This window comes from Erinaceus europaeus, chromosome 18 (assembly GCF_950295315.1).
Source record: "Erinaceus europaeus chromosome 18, mEriEur2.1, whole genome shotgun sequence".
NCBI lineage: Eukaryota > Metazoa > Chordata > Mammalia > Eulipotyphla > Erinaceidae > Erinaceus > Erinaceus europaeus.
In genome coordinates, this window is record NC_080179.1 from 21,355,996 (window position 1) to 21,372,182 (window position 16,187).

The window sequence follows — 16,187 nt, forward strand, 5'->3', positions numbered from 1 at the left end:
ATCTCACTGAATCAATTCAAGTGGAGAAACACAAGAAAGTTGGGTAAAAATAAAGACTAAACAATATATAATAATAAGAGTAAAGAATATTTCTAATCATTTACCCAGTGCAGTAAGCGAATCAAATAGAACTAAAATAATATCCACATGTACTGACCCACTGCAGTAGTTAAGCATTCCACAATTATCAGTTTGCAGTGAAAATAATTCAAAGACTGCTCAAGAATTTTCTTTAGGAATTACCAAGTTGCAAATCAAACACAACCCAAGAACATCTCAAACTAAGGTAGAATGATGTATATTCATTACTGCATATACACAATCAGGGTCTGTTCTAAGACGCTTGGGGAAGTGTGTTAGTATCACTCCAGGCTGGGTTTCCTGTGAAGAATAACAAGGGTGCCTGCCTGCTCTGCTTGACCATGATGATGCATTTTAGCCAAAGCAGCCTGTTCAGCTTTCTCAAGGAGTCTGTCCACACATTCTTAAATTTCTATGAATTAAAAAAAAAAGTCCACCACTAACCATCAGTGTATCTTTTAATATTAATATTAAGGAATTGTTTGGGGGGCCAGCAGTAGTGCGGCGGGATAAGCACACATGGCATGAAGCGCAAGGGCTGGGAAAGGATCCCAGTTGGAGCCCAGACCTCCCCACCTGGGGGAGAGAGGTCACTTCACAAGCTGAGAAGCAGGTCTGCAGGTGTCTTTCTCTTCTCCTCTCTGTCTTCCCATCCTCTGTTTCTCTCTGTCCTATCCAACAACAGGACAGCAATAACAACAACAAAAAACAATAAGCAATAAGGGCAACAAAAGGGGAAAAATAGCCTCTAGGAGCAGTGGATTTGTAATGCAGGCACCATCCCCCAGCAATAACCCTGGAGGCAAAAAAAAAAAAAAAAAAGAAAGAAAGTTTTTTTTTTAATATTTATTACCTTTTGTTGCCCTTGTTGTTTTATTGTTGTAGTTATTATTGATGTTAACGTTGTTAGGAGAGAAATGGAGAGAGGAAGGGAGGACAGAGAGAGGGAGAGAAAGATAGACACCTGTAGACCTGTTTTCACCGCTTTTGAAGTGACTCCCCTGCAGGTGTGGAGCCAGGGGCTCAAACCAGGATCCTTAGGCCGGTCCTTGCACTTTGCGCCACATCACATCCTATCTCAGTTGCATGGTCATTATAGTATATGTGCAGAAATCAGGAGATTTTTTTCAGATTTCTAACCTGTTCTATTCCTGAGACTATCATACCCATTCCAAAATCAGGAAACCATTAAAAAGTAACAAGTAACAAAAAGATGGAGGCCAGGTGGTAGCACAGCGGGTTAAGTGCACATGGCACGAAGCTCAGGGACCAGCTTAAGGATCCCGGTTGGAGCCCCCAGCTCCCCACCTTAGAAGGGAGCTTCACAAGTGGTGAAGCAGGTGTGCAGGTGTCTCTCTTTCTCTCCCCCTCTCTGTCTTCCCCTCCTCTCTCCATTTCTCTCTGTCCTATCCAACAACAACAGTAATAATAACGATAAACAACATGGGCAACAAAAGGAAAAAATAGCCTCCAGGAGCAGTGGATTCCTAGTGCAGGCACCAAGTCCTAGCAATAACCCTGGAGGCAAAAAAAAAAAAAAAAAAAACCCACAACTAGCCCATTTTTAAACGTGCAAAAACTATGAATTAACAGTTTACAAACTAAGAAATGTAGCCCACTGACATAGAAAAGATACCCAAGGGAGCAGGGCACAGCGGGTTAAGCGCACATGGCGCAAAGTGCAAGGGCCAGCATAAAGATCAGAGTTTGATACCCCAGCGCCCCTCCTGCAGGGGAGTCGCTTCGCAAGCGGTGAAGCAGGTCTCCAGGTGTCTGTCGTTCTCTCCTCTCTGTCTTCCCCTCCTTTCTCGATTTCTCTCTGTCCTACCCAACAACAACAGCTATGACAACAATAACAACTACAACAAGGGCAACAAAATGGGAAAAATGGCCACAGGAACAGTGGATTCATAGTGCAGGCACCGAGCTGAGCCCCAGCCCCAGTGATAACCCTAGAGGCAAAAAAAAAAGAAGAAGAAGAAGAAGAAGAAGAAGAAGAAGAAAAGAAAAGAGGAGAAAAGATACCCAATATTATTAATCATAAAGGAAATAAAAAATTAAATTATACAATACCACCAAAGTGACAATAATCAAAAAGAAACACAAAGAACAGGGCCAGGCAGTGGTGCACCTGGTTATGTGCACACATTACAGTGCACAAGGACCCAGGTTCAAACCCCTGGTCCCCACTTGCAGGGGGAAGCTTCATAAGTGGTAAAGCAGGCTGCTCTCTTTCCCTCTCTATCTCTCGCAGCCCTCTTAATTTCTCTGTCTCTAACCAATAAATAAAGGTGAAGGGAGGAAGGAAGGAAAAAGAAAGAAAGAGAGAGAGAGAGATGCAAAGTGCAAGGACCAGCATAAGGATCCTGGTTTGAGCACCTGGCTCCCCACCTGCAGGGTGGTCACTTCACAAGTGGTGAAGCAAATCTGTAGATGTCTATCTTTCTCTCCCCCTCTCTGTCTTCCCCTCCTCTCTCCATTTCTCTCTGTCCTATCCAACAACGATGACATCAATAACAACAGTAATAACTACAACAATAAAACAAGGACAAAAAAAAGGGGAATAAATAAATATTAAAAAAAAAAAAAGTAAGAAAGAAAGAAAAAGAAACAGGAGGTACCTGGAGGGCAAAACCCCCCCCCCCCCCGAAAATGGGAGTGGTGACAGGTGTGGCTTGGAAAGGTGAAGGCTGGGCTTGGGTGTTCTAAGCTAGGCCCTATGTGGCTCGTTTTCTCTGCTGGGTGAACCCTGGGTCAACATGTGAGTAAGAGAGCTCAGAGGGGCTTTGCTCTACTTCTGTCTTTCTATCTGCCCAGGTCAACATATGAGTAGAAGCTCTCAGGGGCTTCTCTCTCTGTCGTTCTCTTTCAATCTCAGCCCTAGACGAGTGCCCCATGTAAGAGCTCTGGATCTCTCTCTCTATCTCTCTCTCTCTCTCTCTGCCTAACATGTATATGTTCTCATTTTTCCTGAACAAAGTTTAAAATTCCTGAAAAATCATGCTTTCTCCTCAATTCTTGTTGAGATTATGCATTGTGTGATGAACTTCTGAATCTTGTGGAAACAAGTGCTGGTCCACCTCCCCCCTCACCCCCAATACAGAAAGACAAAGAACTAAAGATGTGGCTAATAGAGGAGAGGGGGAATAGACGCTAACAAATGTTGGCAAAGGCAGTGAGCAACAACACTCCACTCTGCCCTTTTCTGTGGGGAAGGAAAAAGAAAACCCTCAACTCTCAAATCACTGTGCTGTGTCGGGGGAAATTCTGACAGCAATTATATTACTTTTGAAGAAGTTTTTTGTTTTTGAAGTTTTCTGATCCTAGATTTCTTAATATTTGTTTCTTAGTAGAAATTCTGTTGATTTTACCTAAAGCCTCCAGGTTCACAAAGCATACCTGGTTGATTGTTAGCAAGTGCCCAGTAAGGCTTCAGGCATTCCCCTTTTGTCAAACTCTCTCCGCCTTGAGGCAGAAGGTATGAAGAGTGTCAGAGTTATAATGGTAGCCCAACAGGCCGTGAGATTATGCAAAATCCATATCTGCAACTCTGACCTCTGGCTACTTCCTTGAAGGGTTTGGAGTTTGTGCACAATAGAGTGACCTGAATATATCTTGAGGCATCGGAAAATTGCACCTGACTAATGACATTTAGACAAGACTACTGTAATCAAGATTTAACACAGTCTTAATGTCTCCCATACCTTGAGAATAAGCTGTGTTTTGACTATTGTTCTTATTTCATTTACCTAGTAGCATCTTTGATCTTCCTGTTCCTTTTGATGTGTTTATCAATAAATACTGGGGGCAGGGAGGTAGCTCAGAGGATTGAGCGCACATGGCGCAAAGCGCATGGTCTGGTGTAAGGAACAGGGTTCAAGCCCCAGGTTCCCCACCTGCAGAGGGGTCTCTTCAGGTATGCAGGTGTCTCTCTTTCTCTACCCCTCTCTGTCTTCCCCTCCTCTCACAATTTCTCTCTGTACTATCCAAGAACAATAAGAATAACAACAACAATAAGAACAATGATAAACAAGGGCAACAAAAGGGAAAAATATCCTCTAGGAGCAGTGGATTCACAGGAAAGGCACTGAGCCCCAGCAAAAACCCTGGAGGCAAAAAAATAAAAATAAACTGAAATAAAATAAACAAATAAACTAAAAATAAATAAATAAATAATAAATACTATGCCTTGAGTGCTGATCCACTGCATACTGGACATTCTCCCATCTCAAGATATCAAAGTGTTGTCCCTCTAGAATCTTGAAATAAACTATGAAGTGACTGAAGTTATTTTCTTTCAACGCTCAGAGTGCAGGATATCAAGGTCCTGGAATCCGGTTAGGTTCTCCTACCCCCATATAAGCAATATATTTCCATGAGGGAAAGCCAGACTGAAATTCAACTGAAAATTTTGCACTCACTTAAATGTTATACTTCAAAAGGTTACAGTTAAATATCCTGTTACTCTGCTGAAGACACTAAATAAGAATGCAACATATGTAGTTACAAACAGCTACAAAATACTATCTAAAAAACTAAATGCTGGGCTAGGGAGATAGCATAATGAGTATACAAAAAGACTTTAATGCCTAAGGGTATCAAAGTTCCCAGGTTCATTCCCCAGTGAGCTGAGTTGTGCTCTGGTAAAATAATGAATAAATAGCATCTGCTTTAAAATGCTAGATGCTAAGACAACAATGAGATACCACTTCACTCCTGTGAGAATGTCATACATCAGAAAAGGTAACAGCAGCAAATGCTGGAGAGGGTGTGGGGTCAAAGGAACCCTCCTGCACTGCTGGTGGGAATGTCAATTGGTCCAACCTCTGTGGGGAACAGTCTGGAGAACTCTCAGAAGGCTAGAAATGGACCTACCCTATGACCCTGCAAGTCCCCTCCTGGGGATATATCCTAAGGAACCCAACACATCCATCCAAGAAGATCTGTGTACACATATGTTCTTGGCAGCACAATTTGTAATAGCCAAAACTTGGAAGCAACCCAGGTGTCCAACAACAGATGAGTGGCTGAGCAAGTTGTGGTATATATACACAATGGAATACTACTCAGCTGTAAAAAATGGTGATTTCACCGTTTTCAGCCGCTCTTGGATGGACCTTGAAAAATTCATGTTAAGTGAAATAAGTCAGAAACAGAAGGATGAATATGGGATGCTCTCACTCTCAGGCAGAAATTGAAAAACAAGATCAGAAAAGAAAACACAAGTCGAACCTGAAATGGAATTGGAGTATTACACCAAAGTAAAAGACTCTGGGGTGGGTGGGTGGGTGGGGAGAATACAGGTCCATGAAAAATGATGAATGAAATAGTGGGGGTTGTATTGTTAAATGGGAATCTGGGGAATGTTATGCAGGAAAAAAAAAAAAGTAGAAACACAAAGCAGAAATTGACTGAGTTTGGAGTATGGCACCAAAGTAAGAAAGCAGAAGTACACTAGAGTTTGCAGTGAGTACCTCCCTAATACTTCCTCTCCACTTTTCCAAGCTTTGGGTCCATGATTGCTCAACAATTTGTCTGGCTTTGTATGTTAACTCTCTTTTCAGTCACCAGGTTCCAGGTGTCATCAGGATGCCGGCCAGACTTCCCTGGATTGAAGACCCCACCAATATGTCCCGGAGCTCAGCTTCCCCAGAGACCCACCCTACTAGGGAAAGAGAGAGGCAGACTGGGAGTATGGACCGACCAGTCAACGCCCATGTTCAGTGGGGAAGCAATTACAGAAGCCAGACCTTCTACCTTCTGCAACCCACAATGACCCTGGGTCCATGCTCCCAGAGGGATAGAGAATGGGAAAGCTATCGGGGAAGGGGGTGGGATATGGAGATTGGGCGATGGGAATTGTGTGGAGTTGTACCCCTCCTACCCTATGGTTTTGTTAATCCTTTCTTAAATAAAAAAAAAAAAAAAACTAAAAAAAAAAAAAAAAAAAAAGAAAACACAAGTAGAACCTGAAATGGAATTGGCATATTGCACCAAAGTAAAAGACTCTGGGGTGGGTGGGTGGGTGGGTGGGGAGAATACAGGTCCATGAAGGATGATAGATGACAGAGTGGGGGTTGTATTGTTAAATGGGAAACTGGGGAATGTTATGCATGTACAAACTATTGTATTTACTGTTGAATGTAAAACATTAATTCCCCAATAAAGAAATAAATTAAAAAAAAAACAAACAAGCAACCCCATTAGAAAATGGGGAGAGAGGCAGGGTAGAAAAAAATGCTAGATGCTTTCCATATTAGTTAATATGAAGAATAATTGAGGGAGAGGGCAAGAGGTAAGGAGAGGGAGAGAGTGTGTGTTTGGGGGAAGACTGATGTGGTTTTATTTGTTGCTGTTGTTAGGATGGTTGTTTTCTGGTTTTTTGCCAGAGTACTGTGAAGTTCTGGCTTATGGTGGTTCATGGGGACTTAACCTAGGGCTCTGAAAGTTTGGGCATGAAATATTTTTGTTTGTTTTTGCATAACCATTATACTATTTTCCCTGCCCTATTAGTCATTTTTAAATATTTATTTATTTATTCGCTTTTGTTGCCCTTGTTTTTTTTTTATTGTTGTTGCTATTGATGTCATTGTTGTTGGATAGGACAGAGAAATGGAGAGAGGAGGGAAAGACAGAGAGGGGGAGAGAAAGATAGACACCTGCAGACCTGCTTCACCACCTGTGAAGCGACTCCCCTGCAGGTGGGGAGCCGGGGACTTGAACCGGGATCCTAACTGGTCCTTGCGCTTTGCGCCAACGTGCACTTAACCTGCTGCGCTACTGCCCCGACTCCCCCTATTAGTCATTTTTAATGATTTTGATTTATCTATTCATATGAAAAAGAGAACACCAGAAGATTTTTATGCCTTAGGCTCCAAAGTCCCAGGTTCAAGCCCCTGTACCGCCACCATAAGCCAGAGCTGGACAGTGCTCTGGTAAAAAAAAAAAAGCAAAAAGAAACACCAGAGCACTACTCTGGCATACTAGATGCTGAGACTCAAACTACAGACCTTATGACTGCAAGTCCAGCGTTCTACTCGTTAAACAGTCTCCTGACCACAAGATAGTCATTATTACTATTATTATTGTTGTTATTATTATTCCTTTTTTTTTGCCTCCAGGGTTATTGCTGGGGCTCCATGCCTGCACCATGAATCCACTGCTCCTGGAAGCCATTTTCCCCCCTTTTGTTGCCCTTGTCATTGTAGCCTTGTTGTGGTTATTATTGTTATTGTTGATGTTGTTTGTTATTGGATAGGACAGAGAGAAATGGAGAGAGGAGGGGAAGACAGAGACGGGGAGAGAAAGCAAGACACCTGCAGACCTGCTTCACCACCTGTGAACCGGATCCTTACGCAGGTCCTTGCGCTTTGCGCCATGTTTGCTTAACCCACTGTGCTACTGCCTGACCCCCTATTATTCATTTTAAAAAAATCTTTTATTTTATTTTTATTTATAAAAAGGAAACATTGACTAGACTAAATCAAAGGATAAGAAGGGTACAACTCTACACAATTTCCACCACCAGAACTCTGTATCCCATCCCCTCCCCTGATAGCTTTCCTATTCTTTATCCCTCTGGGAGTATGAACCCAAGGTCATTGTCGGGTGCAGAAGGTGGAAGGTCTGGCTTCTGTAATTGCTTCCCCAATGAACATGGGCGTTGACAGGTCGATCCATATTCCCAGCCTGTCTCTCTCTATCCCTAGTGGGGAAGGGCTTTGGGGAAGCAGAGCTCCAGGACACATTGGTGGGATTGTCTGTCCAGGGAAGTCTGGTTGGCGTCATGGTAGCATCTGGGACCTGGTGGCTGAAAAGAGAGTTAACATACAAAGCCAAAAAAAATGTTGACCAATCATGGACCTAAAGGCTGGAGTAGTGCAGATGAAGAGTTGGGGGCTCCTCTATTTTGTAGATAGCTAGTAGGCATATTTTAGTTATATTCCAAAGAGCCTGTGGCTATACTAGTTTTTTTTTTCTTTTTTCCCCTGAGCCTGGCATCTGATATGCAGGTGGATCCAAGTTATTGTCTGGGGAGATGATGTCATGGCTAGAAAAAGGACCAGAAAGCTGGATCAGGGAAGAGAGCAGCTCCCAACTATGGGAAAGGTGTATAAATATTGCTGACTGTAAACTGCATCGATTTGATGTGATCTGGGGCCCATATTCAGCTTAGGAGCCTATGTGACCTCTGTATCTCTCTAAATCTGAGCTCACATTCTGTGGTCATTGTTATCGAGCTAAAATCAAACCACCATCCACTGCAAGGAAGCAAAAGATGTGTATTCACGAATTCGAATCTGGGCCGAGTGTTGACTGACAGCAGTCCACCAGCTCGACCCTGAACAAGGCTCAAACCACACAATTTATAGGAATTCAGACTACACTCAGGGAGGGGGAACCCATCACCTTATCAGCCTATATCCAATAACATGCTATAGAAAACGCGAAATCCAATCATTTCAAACCTAGCAAAAAGCGTGATCCACTCAAAGCAAAGCGCGGGCTAGTTTCAAACACAACCAATAGAATCTACCCAGGTAGGGTCACCACCGCCATCAGCTGCCCCCTCCTGGAAAACGGTTTCCTTGTGCAAAGGTCCTGATAAGCTTTGCCTATATGCAGGGTCTTGGTAAACAACCAGTGGCTTACTGATTCTTGGTAAACAACCAGTGGCTTACTGATTCTTGGTAAACAACTGATGGCTTACTTATTAGATCCTGTTTTAAGGGGAAAGGGCACAGAATTTTCCATCTCACACTATAAGCAGAAAAGCAACTACACTTAAAACTTTAAAACTACTGCATCTTTTCTCTCCTCTCCTCTCCTCTCCTCTCCCGGATCAACTAGGAATACCAAAGGATACCACGCAGACCGGAACAAGACAGGACTAGAATGACCACAGGAACCCAGTAAATCACCTGTGAGTACAAACACGCGTGGCTGGTGAAAGAGAGGAGAGAGGGGCCTAAGGAGAGATTAAGTGGCTGCTAACAGTTCAACAGTTTATCAGTGGAGACACCACCTCCAGTCTGCTCCACAACAAGGGGAGGGGAGGAAAGGACTCCCCAGAGACTCACCAAGTGCAACTGAGTCTCCATTGCTACTACCCTCAGAATCTGGAGCAGCAACAGGGAGGGACACCAGGGGACAGAGATCTAACGGAGAAACTCAGGAGAAGACCTATACCTCGGTGGCATAGCTGAGGGGCTGTGAAAGTCTCTTTGCATAACACTAGATTATCTCTGCCACACCCTGCTTTATCTCTTGGTCAGGAGTCAGTGATTAAGCTAAGAAGCCTATTGACAGTTTAAAAGCCCTCAGGCTCCCATAGCCTACAGGGAAGAAAAAAAAAGAGGCTTTTACACCACTGAGCTCCAACTCAGGGATTGAAAAAACTGTTAACATATATAAAATGGTTAAAACAAAAAGAAAAAATATTGGAGACTCGAACCAGGACAAGAGTCCAGCTAAAAGTCCTCCAGAGGGTGAAGCACAAAACAATGAGTTCAACATCCAAACATTAGCTAAGGAAATAATAATAGGAGTGAGTAAAGAATTTGAAAAAAACTGTAATCAGAAATGCAGGAACAACAAATGAGAAAATGGAAGAAAATTCTAATTATCTCATGGTTATTAGAGAGCTGAAAGCTGAAATCGCTGAGCTAAGAAGGCAACTAGCTGAACAAGCTAAAACAGTATCAGAGCAGGGCAACAAAATAGATGAACTCCGGAAAGCAGTAGAGGGCAGAGAGAATAGAATCTATGAGGCTGAAAACAGAATTAGCAAGATTGAGGATGAATTAGAGACAACTAAAAAAGAAGTAAGAGATCTCAAAAAGAGATTAAGAGATGCTGAAAACAACAACAGAGTCCTGTGGGATGACTTCAAAAGAAACAATATACACATTATTGGCTTACCAGAGGAAGAAAGAGAAGGGGAGGAAGAAAGCATTCTCCAGGCCATAATAGCTGAAAATTTCTCTAGTCTAGACAACACCAAAGACATAAAGATTCAAGAAGCCCAGAGGGTCCCAAACAGAATTAACCCAGACCTAAAGACACCAAGACATGTCATACTTAGATTGGAAAGGAATAAGGATAAAGAAAGGATCCTGAAGGATGCAAGAGAAAAACAGAGTCACCTACAAAGGAAAACCCATAAGATTAGCAGCAGACTTCTCCATACAAACACTACAGGCCAGAAGAGAATGGCAAGATATCTATCGAGTGCTCAATGAGAAAGGCTTTCAGCCAAGAATACTATATCCTGCTAGACTGTCATTCAGACTAGATGGAAGCATCAAAACCTTCTCAGACAAGCAACAGTTGAAGGAAGCAACCATCACCAAGCCTGCCCTGAAAGAAGTTATGAAAGGTCTCCTATAAACAACCAGACCACCACAAATAGGATATATATCAAAACACTCTAAAACTCTTCAAGAATGGCGTTAAAATATCTTCAATCTTTGATATCAATAAATGTCAATGGCCTGAATTCACCTATTAAAAGACACAGAGTAGGAAGATGGATCAGAAAACACAACCCAACAATATGTTGTCTACAGGAAACTCACCTAACTCAACAAGACAAACACAGACTTAAGTGAAAGGATGGAAAACTATCATACAAGCCAATGGCCCACAAAAAAGGGCAGGAACAGCTATTCTCATATCTGACATGATAGACTTTAAAATAGATAAGATTAAGAAAGATAGGAATGGACACTACTTAATGCTCAGAGGATCAGTCAATCAAGAGGACTTAACAATTATTAATATCTATGCACCCAATGAGAAGCCATCTAAATACATCAAACTTCTACTGAAAGAGCTACAGCAATATATTAACAGTAACACAATCATAGTAGGGGACGTCAACACCCCACTATCTCAACTTGACAGATCATCCAGGAAGAAAATCAGTAAAGACATAAGGGAGCTAAATGAAGAGATAGATAAACTAGAACTATTGGACATTTTCAGAGTCATTCATCCCAAGAAACTGGAATAAACATTTTACTCAAATCCACATGGGTCATTCTCAAGGGTAGACCATATGTTAGGCCACAAAGATAGCATCAGCCAATTCAAGAGCACTGAAATCATCCCAAGCATCTTCTCAGACCACAGTGGAATTAAACTAACACTTAACAATCAACAAAAGATTAGTAACAGTCCCAAAATGTGGAAGCTCAACAGTACACTTCTTAACAAGTTCTGGGTCAAAGAGGAAATCAAGGAAGAAATCAAAATGTTTCGAGAGTTCAATGAAAATGAAGACACAAGCTATCAAAATATTTGGGACACAGCTAAAGCAGTCCTAAGAGGGAAGTTCATAGCTATACAAGCACACATTAGGAAACAAGAAAAGGCACAAATAAACAGCCTGATTGCACATCTTAAAGACCTAGAAGAAGAACAACAAAGGAATCCTGAAGCAACCAGAAGGACAGAAATCACTAAAGTTAGGGCAGAAATAAATAACATTGAGAATAGGAAAACCATACAAAAGATCAATGAAAGCAAATGTTGGTTCTTCGAAAGAGTAAACAAAATCGACAAGCCTTTAGCCAGACTCACAAAACAAAAAAGGGAGAAGACCCAAATAAATCGGATAGTAATTGAAAGAGGAGATATTACAACAGACACTGCAGAAATTCAACATATCATGCGAGGCTTCTATGAACAACTATATGCCACCAAGCTAGAGAACCTGGAAGAAATGAATGATTTCCTAGATACCTACCAACTTCCAAAACTAAGTCAAGAGGAAGTGGATAACATGAACAGGCCCATCACAGCTAATGAAATTAAAACAGTTATCAAAAATCTTCCCAAAAATAAAAGTCCTGGACCAGATGGTTTTACAAATGAATTCTACAAAACTTTCAAAGAAGAACTAATACCTCTACTTTTAAAAGTCTTACAGAAGATTGAAGACACTGGAATACTCCCTGCCAGCTTCTATGAAGCCAACATCACCCTGATACCAAAAGCAGACAGGGACACAACCAAAAAAGAAAACTACAGACCAATATCTCTGATGAACATAGATGCAAAAATATTGAACAAAATTCTAGCCAACCGGATACAGCAGTATATCAAAAAGATTGTTCATCATGACCAACTGGGGTTTATCCCAGGCATGCAAGGTTGGTTTAATATACGTAAATCAATCCATGTGATCCACCACATCAACAAAAGCAAGACCAAAAACCACATGGTCATATCAATAGATGCAGAGAAAGCCTTTGACAAAATACAACATCCCTTTATGATCAAAACACTACAAGAAATGGGAATAGATGGAAAATTCCTGAAGATAGTGGAGTCTATATATAGCAAACCTACAGCCAACATCCTACTCAATGGTGAAAAACTGGAAGCATTTCCCCTCAGATCAGGTACTAGACAGGGCTGCCCACTATCACCATTACTATTCAACATAGTGTTGGAAGTTCTTGCCATAGCAATCAGGCAGGAGCAAGGAATTAAAGGCATACAGATTGGAAGAGAAGAAGTCAAACTCTCCTTATTTGCAGATGACATGATAGTATACATAGAAAAACCTAAGGAATCCAGCAAGAAGCTTTTGGAAATCATCAGGCAATACAGTAAGGTGTCAGGCTACAGAATTAACATTCAAAAGTCAGTGGCATTCCTCTATGCAAACACTAAGTTAGAAGAAATTGAAATCCAGAAATCAGTTCCTTTTTCTATAGCAACAAAAACAATAAAATATCTAGGAGTAAACCTAACCAAAGAAGTGAAAGACTTGTATACTGAAAATTATGAGTCACTACTCAAAGAAATTGAAAAAGACACATAGAAGTGGAAAGATATTCCATGTTCATGGGTTGGAAGAATTAACATCATCAAAATGAATATATTACCCAGAGCCATCTACAAATTTACTGCTATCCCCATCAAGATCCCAAGCACATTTTTTAGGAGAATAGAAAAAATGCTACAAAGGTTTATCTGGAACCAGAAAAGACCTAGAATTGCCAAAACAATCTTGAGAAAAAAGAACAGAACCGGAGGCATCACACTCCCAGATCTCAAACTGTATTATAGGGCCATTGTCATCAAAACTGCTTGGTACTGGAACATGAACAGACACACTGACCAGTGGAATAGAATTGAGAGCCCAGAAATGAGACCCCACACGTATGGACATCTAATCTTTGACAAAGGGGCCCAGACTATTACATGGGGAAAGCAGAGTCTCTTCAACAAATGGTGTTGGAAACAATGGGTTGAAACATGCAGAAGAATGAAACTGAATCACTGTATTTCATCAAATACAAAAGTAAATTCCAAGTGGATCAAGGACTTGGATGTTAGACCACAAACTATCAGATACTTAGAGGAAAATATTGGCAGAACTCTTTTCCGCATAAATTTTAAAGACATTTTCAATGAAACAAATCCAATTACAAGGAAGACTAAGGCAAGTATAAACCTATGGGACTACATCAAATTAAAAAGCTTCTTCACAGCAAAAGAAACCACTGCCTAAACCAAGAGACCCCTCACAGAATGGGAGAAGATCTTTACATGCCATACATCAGATAAGAGTTTAATAACCAATATATATAAAGAGCTTGCCAGACTCAACAACAAGACAACAAATAACCCCATCCAAAAATGGGGGGAGGACTTGGACAGAATATTCACCACAGAAGAGATCCAAAAGGCCGAGAAACACATGAAAAAATGTTCCAAGTCTCTGATTGTCAGAGAAATGCAAATCAAGACAACAATGAGATATCACTTCACTCCTGTGAGAATGTCATACATCAGAAAAGGTAACAACAGCAAATGCTGGAGAGGGTGTGGGGTCAAAGGAACCCTCCTGCACTGCTGGTGGGAATGTCAATTGGTCCAACCTCTGTGGAGAACAGTCTGGAGAACTCTCAGAAGGCTAGAAATGGACCTACCCTATGACCCTGCAAGTCCCCTCCTGGGGATATATCCTAAGGAACCCAACACATCCATCCAAGAAGATCTGTGTACACATATGTTCTTGGCAGCACAATTTGTAATAGCCAAAACTTGGAAGCAACCCAGGTGTCCAACAACAGATGAGTGGCTGAGCAAGTTGTGGTATATATACACAATGGAATACTACTCAGCTGTAAAAAATGGTGATTTCACCGTTTTCAGCCGCTCTTGGATGGACCTTGAAAAATTCATGTTAAGTGAAATAAGTCAGAAACAGAAGGATGAATATGGGATGCTCTCACTCTCAGGCAGAAATTGAAAAACAAGATCAGAAAAGAAAACACAAGTCGAACCTGAAATGGAATTGGAGTATTACACCAAAGTAAAAGACTCTGGGGTGGGTGGGTGGGTGGGGAGAATACAGGTCCATGAAAAATGATGAATGAAATAGTGGGGGTTGTATTGTTAAATGGGAATCTGGGGAATGTTATGCATGTACAAACTATTGTATTTACTGTTGAATGTAAAGCATTAATTCCCCAATAAAGAAATAGATTATTAAAAAAAAAAAAGAAAATTCAGTTCAATAAAATAAAAAAAAACTACTGCATCTAACAGTCATGAGTAGGAAGTAAAATCTTTTTTATTTATTGAGTAGAAACAGCCAGAAATCAAGAGGGAAGGGTTATTATTCCTTTTAAAAATAAGTCCTGTTTAGTGTCATGATGATGGACAAAAAATGTAAAAAAAAAAAAGTTTTTTTAAAGAGCTCATTGTTTATTAATGAAAGATAAGGGGGAGAGAGACAGAGAGAGAGAAAACCCGAGGATCATCCTGCAACATGGGAGCCTATATTTGAGTCTAACTCTCCATCCCCTGCACCACCTCCAGAGCCACTTAAAATATTTCTAGTGGTGAAGTCCAGGAGATGGCACAGTGGATAAAGCATTAGACTCTCAAGCATGAGGTCCTGAGTTCAATTCTTGGCAGCACATGTATCAGAGTGATGTCTGGTTCTTTCTCTCTCTCTTCCTATCTTTCTTATTAATACATAAAATATTTTTTAAAAAGAGAGAGAGAAATATTTGTAGTGGGTCAGGCAGTGGCACACATGGTTGAGCCCACATGTTACGAGGTGTAAGGGTCTGGGTTTCAGCCCTCATTACCCAGCTGTGGGGAGAAAGCTTCAAAATGGTGAAGCAGTGCTGCAAGTGTTTCTCTCTCCCTCCTCCCCTCCCCTTGACTCTCGAGTTCTCAATCCAGTAAATAAATAAAATATTTTAATTGTTAAAAAAAGAAATATTGTTTAAAGAAATTTGACTAATTTGGCTTTTCGTTATTGTTGCCTCCAGGATTATCACAGGGGCTTGGTGCCTGCACTGAGTCCACTGCTCCTGGCAGCCATTTTTTTCCCTTCTATTTTACTGGTTATGTTAAGGGAGAGAGGAATCACCCAGACATGGAAGCGGTTGCAGGTGTAAGTGGGGCCTTTGGCTTTGTTGTTGTTGTTGTTATTGGATATAGATAGAGAAATTGAGACAGAGGGGGGAGATAGAGAGGGAGAGAGACAGACACCTGCAGACCTGCTTTAAGGCTTGTGAAGCCACTCCCCTGCAGGTGGGGGGCCAGGGGCTTGAACCCGGATCCTCACTGGTCCTTGTGTTTTGTGACACGTGTGCTTAACCCATTGCACTACCGCCTGACTCCCCGGGCCTTTGGCTTTAAAAAGACTTGACTTTTGGGGACACACTCTCTCTCCTGGGACCAGCATGTGACCATCAAGTCTGTAAGTGGGTCGGGTCCCCTTCTCTCCCTCTGTCTCTGTCTGTCTGTCTGCCTGCCTGCCTGCCTGCCTGCCTACCTGTCTGCCTGTCTGTGTGTGTCTCTCTCTCTCTCTCTCCCTCTCTCTCTCTCTCTCTCTCTCTCTCTCTCTCACACACACACACACACACTGTCTGAAAAGGCCCTCTCAGAATGGTGAAGTCATACCTACCCTGAATACAAAACTAAATAAAATAAACCATAAAAATAAGGTAAACAGAGTTGGGCGGTAGTGCAGTGGGTTAAGCACACATGGCACAAAGAGTAAGGATCCAGGTTCTGAGCCCCCAGCTCCCTACCTGCAGGGGAGTTGCTTCACAAGCAGTGAAGCAGGT

The 16,187-nt window shown here is 41.6% G+C and overlaps 1 protein-coding gene across 3 annotated transcripts in view; it reads left to right on the forward strand.

Moving 5' to 3' along the window:
• The window catches only part of METTL5 (methyltransferase 5, N6-adenosine), a 37,937-nt gene that overhangs the window by 319 nt on the left and 21,431 nt on the right, over positions 1-16,187 (forward strand). The window lies entirely within an intron of this gene.